General features: G+C 37.0%; 1 pseudogene; it reads left to right on the forward strand.

Annotated features, from left to right (window-relative positions):
• Positions 1–384: 384 nt before the first annotated feature.
• LOC122771718 lies at positions 385–504 on the forward strand (annotated as a pseudogene).
• The last annotated feature ends 7,839 nt before the right edge of the window (positions 505–8,343 follow it).

Here is an 8,343-nt window from a genome sequence, read left to right on the forward strand (position 1 = left end):
TTTAAATGAACTAGAAATTCAGGCTTAATCCACTGTGTTCTGCCGCTGATACCAGAGTGAACACAGTCAAGAAGGAAACGACTCGTCCTCTTCGACCGCACTTCCGTCCTTCCTCTCTCTTTTCTCCCACCTGTTGTTCTCCGTCAGCTCTCTTTTCCTTCTTCTTCTTATTATCTCTGTCATTTCATCTTTTCTTTTTTAAATCTCATTTTCACCTCAGCACCCCCCCCCCACTGATGCCTTGAAGTTCACTGGCTCAGACTTCAGCAGCAGCAGGGAAATCTTCTCATTTAAGTAACTTACCGTCTTTCATGTGAAGGTTGTGTTCTCTGTCGTTTTTGAAACCAAAGACATTTGTGGAAAGTGATTGTGACGATCACTTGATACGCTTCTCACTTCTGCCTAAGATCAAGTGTAAAGTATCTGTTCTTATCAGTTTAATATCTCATAAATATGTCCTCGATGAAATATTAAACCGTTTTTTTTAGCTGTGGCAGACTTGTTAAAGGTGAATATTTTCTACTTTGTGATTTTTCAGCTTCTGTAAAGTGAATATTTTCTACTTTCTTTGATTTTTCAGCTTCTTTAATGTGAATATTTTCTACTTTCTTTGATTTTTCATCTATTAAATGTGAATATTTTCTACTTTCTTTGATTTTCATCTTCTTAAATGTGAATATTTTCTACTTTGTGATTTTTCAGCTTCTTTAATGTGAATATTTTCTACTTTCTTTGATTTTTCAGCTTCTTTAATGTGAATATTTTCTACTTTCTTTGATTTTGCAGCTTCTTTATGTGAATATGTTCTACTTAATTTGATTTTTCAGCTTCTTTAATGTGAATATTTTCTACTTTCTTTGATTTTTCAGCTTCTTTAATGTGAATATTTTCTACTTTCTTTGATTTTTCATCTTCTTTAATGTGAATATTTTCTACTTTCTTTGATTTTTCAGCTTCTTTAATGTGAATATTTTCTACTTTCTTTGATTTTTCAGCTTTTTGTGAAGTATATTCTGGAAATGGATATTCTGGAAATGTTGTAACTCTGTAAATTTATTCTTATTTTAATAGTATTTTTAACTCTGTAAATTTATTCTTATTTTAATAGTATTTTTAACTCTGTAAATTTATTCTTATTTTTACTCCTACTTCTTCCTATAGTTTGTAATTTTGTAATTTCCAAAAAAATTGCTGTTACAACATTCGTTACCTTTGTACACTGGAGCGCTGTGACAAAAGAATTTCCCGCAAGGGATTAATAAAGTATTTTCTATTCTATTCTATTCTATTCTATTCTTTAATGTGAATATTTTCTACTTTCTTTGATTTTTCATCTTCTTTAATGTGAATATTTTCTACTTTCTTTGATTTTTCATCTTATTAAATGTGAATATTTTCTACTTTCTTTGATTTTGCAGCTTCTTTATGTGAATATGTTCTACTTAATTTGATTTTTCAGCTTCTTTAATGTGAATATTTTCTACTTTCTTTGATTTTTCAGCTTCTTTAATGTGAATATTTTCTACTTTCTTTGATTTTTCATCTTCTTTAATGTGAATATTTTCTACTTTCTTTGATTTTTCATCTTCTTTAATGTGAATATTTTCTACTTTCTTTGATTTTTCAGCTTCTTTAATGTGATGCTTGTAATCAGAAGGTTGCCGGTTCAAATGCTGGGTACCCGACCTCCATTGGACCCCGAGCACAGACATCATTAATTGTTTTTTTTACAAGTAATTGGGTTCCCGAGCCACGAGTGGCAGTAATCGTTCAGATTATTATTAAAGCCATGCTTTTGTTTGAGGGCGTTAACGTGCATAAAAAGTCTTGAGTCTGGTGAAAATGCGATATTAGCACAGGGCTCAAACTCTGTGAAACGTGGATGGAGCACGCCAAGATTAAGTTTCCCCGTTTTTCACGAAACTTGGCGGGAACTTGTAAGAGCCCAAGACGAACAAAAAAGTCCATCGGAACCACGGCCTCGACTCAACAGGAAGACGGCCATTTTGAATTTGGTGTCCTTCTTGGCAAATTGACATAAGTAAATGCGATCATTTATACTTGTGGTAAATTCTAGTTGTTATGGATGGATTGAAGTTCCTTTGTCAGTTGTTGTTCAGTAACTCGTTCAATATTTGCCTGTTTCCTTATTTGTGTTGTGTGGACATAATACGTCTTTTATTGAGACATTTTTTGTGAACGTGGCTCGTCCTCACGTTCTGTCTTGGCTTTTTTGTGGGTGAAGAGTTTGAATTCTATTGCTGCTCAGAGTGTGTGTGTGTGTGTGTGTGTGTGTGTGCGAGTGTGTGAGTGTGTGAGTGTAAATCTGACAATGTGACAACGTTTTCTGGACACTTTTTTTTTTTACGTTTAGGTCCATGGGTTTTCAAGGCTGAGCGATGGAGTAAGACTCAGTTTGGGGACCAAATATTTATCAGGGGGATGATGATGATCATGATGATGATGATGATAAAAGACCCACGGAATGAAGTGTGTGTGTGTGTGTGTGTGTGTGCATGGGAAAGAGGTGAAGCTGAGAAAGAACGAGATGCAAAGGGACACACACACACACACACACACACTTAGAGTGAGGGGCAAATGCTGCAGACACTTGTCTTTTTCCCTCTCATCCTTTTTTTTTCCCTCCAGGGGGATAAAGAGGGAGAGAGCGAGGGAGAGGAATGATGAGAGGAAATTTAAAAGCACTTCACTCATCTCTCTCTCTGTGTGTGTGTGTGTGTGTGTGTGTGTGTGTGTGCGCATGTACGGGAGGAAAATAACCAAATGTATGATTATATAAAAACGTGCAGACATGGGAGAAGAAAAGGAGGAGAAATGACATCCATCACTTTTTGTCTGTCTCTCTCTTTCTTTCTCTGAATTTTTCTCGTCTTGTTCGTCGTTTTATTTTTTCCGCTGTGACAAAGTTTCACCTGCTCTTGAATTTCATTAATTCCATCAACTATAATGACACTCATTCATTATAATTTATTAATTATTATTATTATTATTATTATTATTATTATTTCCTCTGAAGTGAAACTGAACATTCACAGTTTTGTGCCCTTACTTTTATATTCTCTACACATTTTAACAATTATCAGTTTGCTGGAATTACGAGAGAAAAAACAAACCAGGGGCCGTTATTCTTATATATAAAATCACTAATAACTAGTTTTACTCTCTGCTGAAAACACAGGTTAGTGTTTTTTTATTTAAATTGACTCGCCTCTACAGCTTCAACCTTAGTCTTAACGTAATAATAATAATAGCAGTTATAATATTTCCAACTTCAGCTCATCTGTTATATATGAATATGTGAATATATATTTAAAAAAAACAATAAATTTGTTGTGTTTTCATTAACTTTACATTCTGTATCTTTATTAGTGCAGAACTGGTGATGTGTTGTATAAAGATAAAGATAAAGCAACATGAAAATGTTAATATTGTTGACGTTGTTTAACCAGGAAGTCAAACATTTGGGAAAGTTATTGGTTTTCAGGAAATTTGATGAAATCTGTTTTTAGATCCATAACTGAACTAAAAATACACTCTTGTTCTTATTCATTGGTTTCTCTTTTTAATCAAGTTTCCTACGTTGTTACAATTAAAAAATCTCAAAGGACACATATATCACTGCAAAATTAGATTTTCAACATAGTAAAATAAATGTTTTCTAAGTAAGTCAATAAATATTTCTTTATTTATTTTTTACCTGAGAAGAAAAAGGCAAATTTTGCACTAGAAAACATTTCTTTTTTAATGAAACAATATAATATGACAGCTTAGTTTAAGCTTTACCTACCAGTTAAAGAGTTATTTTTAATTTTAAGACACATTACAGCCTGGAAGTGACTCCATTTGCGTGGTCGTTTGAAGCGTTTCAGCTCAAGCACCGGCTGTGTTTGCAGTGCGGAGGAAAAGCCGAGGTTTCCCTTCCTTTTATATGTATTTTCTTCAGTCCACAAATTATTATTAAAGGAGGTAAAAATAATATGATGTTAGTGTAAAATCACTGTTAGCTGAAGCAGCTTAAAGAAATGTCAGTTTGATCATTTACCCTTCGTTTCCAACGACTATATTATTGTTTTTTTTATTCGTGGAAACATGTTTCGAAATAAATAAATATAACAGCAAAATAATATGGTTTACAGCTCTTTCAGTTTCATTATAACATAAGAAAACCTTGTGAAAATGTAAGAGAATGAGCTGTTTAAAAGGAAAAAGGTTGTTTACACCAACAATATATTTGCATTTAAGCGTTAAAGCAGTTAAAACTGATGATAGTTTCCAATTATTTAATATCACTGAACGTGAGACGTATTTGTCGCGATGTTTTACTGTGTTTTCATCATGTTTTATAAATGTATGTCTAATTTAATACATTCGCATTGTTGTGGGAAACAAATCAGGAGGAAACTCAGGACATTTACTTAAATATTGGACTGAATTTATGTCACTTTTTTAACAGTTTTCACTCAATCATTTTACTTTATTCAGATCAGCTGCTTTGAAATTGCATTTAAAGGATTTTATACCTTTTTTTCTGTCCAAGACTTTATATACTGTATGTTCACGAAATCCCATAGAGACGAAACTTTTATTGTTTCATTTTTCTCAGCTTTTTTATTCTATTTCGTCTGCCAAATAGTGAGACACAGCTCCCTCCTTTATCTTCCTCTGCACAGTAAAACAACGTCAATGTGTATTTAATCAACGTTGGATCCAAACGGAATAAAGATTCAGTGAAAACCTTATTTTAACCTGATTTTCTTTCTTTCTTTTTTAACTTTACTTTACATTACACACCCAAACTCTGAAATAAAACTTGTTTATTATGTCCTCAGTAACATAGAATTGGATTATTAATGTGTTCATAATAATTAATGAGTTTCTGAGTGGCCTTTTTCGTTCCGTCAACAGTACTGGACCACCGGTCACTTTAATACAAAACTATTAATTTCCGCCTCAATATCCTGCTCTAAGAAATAATATTCCTCTGTGAAATTCATGCTGTGTGTGTGTGTGTGTGTGTGTGTTTAATGGAGTATGTCTGATGCCTGGCGTCAGTGTTGACCATATCTTTCCCCGGTGACATCGCATTATTGCTCTCATGATGTTTATTTGATTCACAAAGACTGGGTCGGGTCCCTAAAGTGGGTCGCAGGAGATTTTTTTTTCTCTCTCTTGGAGCGGGGCGGCCCGCCCCTTAAATAAATGGTTAAAAATATTCTCCCATAATTGTTCCAGTTCACTTATCAAACACGGATGTCTTGGAAATCCATTTAAAATCATAGAGAGAACGAGTTTGTCGGGAGTTATGTAAAGGAATAGCGTTTGGGAAACACTGATTTTAGACACACACCTGGTGAGTGTCATGATTCTTTTTCCGCGTCAAATGTAAACTCGTCACGAAGATCTGCAGTAGAGCGTCGTCAGCTGGTGCACATGTGAATTTGCATCATCAGAAAAGCACCTTGGGTTCCGAGGAGCGCATGAAGATCCTCCTCTTCTAATGCATGTGTGCTCGCTCTCCCCCTCTCGCTCTCCCCCTCTCTCTCTCTCCCTCGCTCTCTTCTCTGGAGAGTGTTTAAGGCCTCCTCTCTGGGTTTGGAGCAGACATATTGTCTTCTGCTGAAACAGACTGAGCACTAATTGGCCAGAGAGAAGTTTGGAGACAGCATAAAGAAGTAGAGTGGCGAGTGAGTGAGAGAGGGAGGGAGAGAGAGAGAGAGAGGGAGGGGATGGGAGGGTGAGAGAGAGAGAGAGAGAGGGGGAACATGGTGTAAAGTGAGAGAAAATGAAAGAGAGTGAGTCAGGAATGTTTAGAAGACTAAAAGTACTTCAAAGCCATAATGGATCTATTTCCAGACAGGCGCCATTTACACCCCACCACCTCCCCACACACACACACACACACACACACAAACAGTAGATTAAGAGTTGTGAAAGCCAAAGGTTTTTGTTGCTCAGAGAACAGGATGAAACCTCTGCCCTCGCTCACCTCGTTCACCGTCATTAAACCGTTTTAATCAATATTTCATGACATCTTATAATATGCCCCAAAATAGGGGAAATATGATATTATTGGTGCGGACGAAAGATGTCAGTAAGACCCCGTTCGGTCCTGAACAATCCCGAAAGGGTCTTGTGACAACGATCCTCGATGTTCATGAACACGATCCGTCCTCGGGAACAAGGATAGGTTTTTTAACGGGCCTATTGGGGCCCAGGGCCTCAGGTTTATGTTTATAAGGCCCTGAGTCGACTAATTCAATTATGTAAATTTTATTATTATTATTATTATTAACCAGGTTTTGCCTGACAAAAAGCACATTTACTGTAGCGTAAGGAGGAGAATCCAAAATATTTGTATGTATTTTCTTGCAACTTTGTAACGTGTGTGTGTGTGTGTGTGTGTGTGTACGGGGGTGATGTGGTGAGTCCATCCCATCACAGGACACATTACAGCAAACCTCGCTGGTTTCGTGTAAACGTCAGAAGAAGCCAGACCTGATCCGGTGTGGACTCATGAGCGACTCATCCACTGACATAAGCAGTGAGAAATAAACAAAATAAAAACTACTGTGTGTATGTGTTAGACATGCAATGACTAACTGTTTTTATTACCACTGCACATAAAAAAATAATTAAATAATGAGCTTGTTTCGTTAAAAAAAAAAATGTCTGGATATTTGTGCTCAAATTTAGTGAAAATCTAAAGAACAAATTCACCTGCAAACACCTATTTACTGTTAACTGTCAACGTATTTGAACTAGAATTGACTGCGATAATATTAAACCCATCAATTCTTTTTTTTTTCCTTTCTTTCTGAGCCAAGCACACGTTCCAGTTTCTATCAGAGTTTTCAGTGTCTTTTATTATTTATCCATTAAATTTGGCAGTCTGAAGATGTTCCAGTTGCAGAAGGCCAGATGCCCCGACACTCGTATATGAGCGAGTGTGAGCGTCAGTTTCTCCTGCTCAAAAAGTCTGGCTGTACACTATACTTTCATGATTTCACAAATAATGCAAAACAATGGACGACGAGAAGAATAAAAACATATTGAAGCCTTTACTCTGACACTGTTACACCAAGTGTTCCCTTTACTAGTTTAGTTTCACTTATACATATTATATTTCACATGTTATGTGTAGTTTAAAAACTCAAAAATAAAAACCCAAACTGCCCCTTTAATCAGCTGTTTGAGTACGTCCTCTAACAAATGACATACTTCTCAGTGTGGTGTGTCGTTGTGGAGAATATCCCGATTAATCTGCCGCCGCCGCGACCTGACGCTGCATAAACCTTAAAAAAAAAAAGAAAAGATGTATGGTAAAATAAACGAGTGCTGACGTGCAATTATCTTTTACGCTGGTATTTTTCCCGATGTCTGTAATTACAGCAGAGCAACCGTGTGTGTAGATTGTTGTCGTAAATAAATAATCTAATGAATATATTCTCCGATCAGGTGCGGGGGCCTCTGTGGATCAGCACAGCATAAAAACAGATGTCTTAATGAGATAATAACCTCACTGCGACTCTGTTATTGACTTTACTTTCACAACCTCGGCGCTGAACTGCAGCAGCGAAGCAGTCGGGAGGACGTGGAAGCGGAACTGTGTGGCAAACAGTTCTTTACAAATAGATACAGAAATAAGTAGGTGAGAAGGTCTATGGGTAGGCGTGGAAGGAGTGATGCAGGTATGTACTGTATGTATGGCAAGGTTTGCACGTTGGTAGGTCAGTATTTATGGCGGTAGGGAACGAGGTTGGTATGTCGGTTGGTAGGAAAGGAGAAAGGTGTGTCTGTAAGATGATAGTTGAGGTATGAGGTAGGGAAGTATATAAGTAGGTAGATTTATTTGTAAAAAGGTGTGAAGGTAAGAAGAAAGAAAGGGTCGATGGTATGGACGGAGGTCAGGAGGTAAGGTAGTTGTGAAAGTCGGTATTTAGGAGAGTTAGGTCGATTGGTGTGTTTGTACGTCTCTTGTCAGGGTTGACGATGACCATGGCACGTCTCAGGTTTGTTGGGTTTTGGTGGGTGTGCGGATGGCGATGAAGGCCAGTCCGAGCCGTGAATGCTCTTTGGACTTTTTGGCACCCTGGACAGGTCACAGAGGACGCAGTCACAGTGTCTTTCTTGGCAGACTTGCCTTCGACACAGCACAGGATGGATTCCTGCTCCCACTGCAGGACTGCACCTTCTTGGACTATTCTTCTCCAGGCAGGTCGGTCCTGGGCTAGATGTTCCCAGTGTTTGAGATCAATATCAAAGCTCTGCAAAGAAGACTTTAGACTGTCCATGTAGCGTTTTTGGGTCCACCTTTTGCCATAC

This window comes from Solea senegalensis, linkage group LG6 (genome assembly GCF_019176455.1).
Source record: "Solea senegalensis isolate Sse05_10M linkage group LG6, IFAPA_SoseM_1, whole genome shotgun sequence".
Lineage (NCBI taxonomy): Eukaryota > Metazoa > Chordata > Actinopteri > Pleuronectiformes > Soleidae > Solea > Solea senegalensis.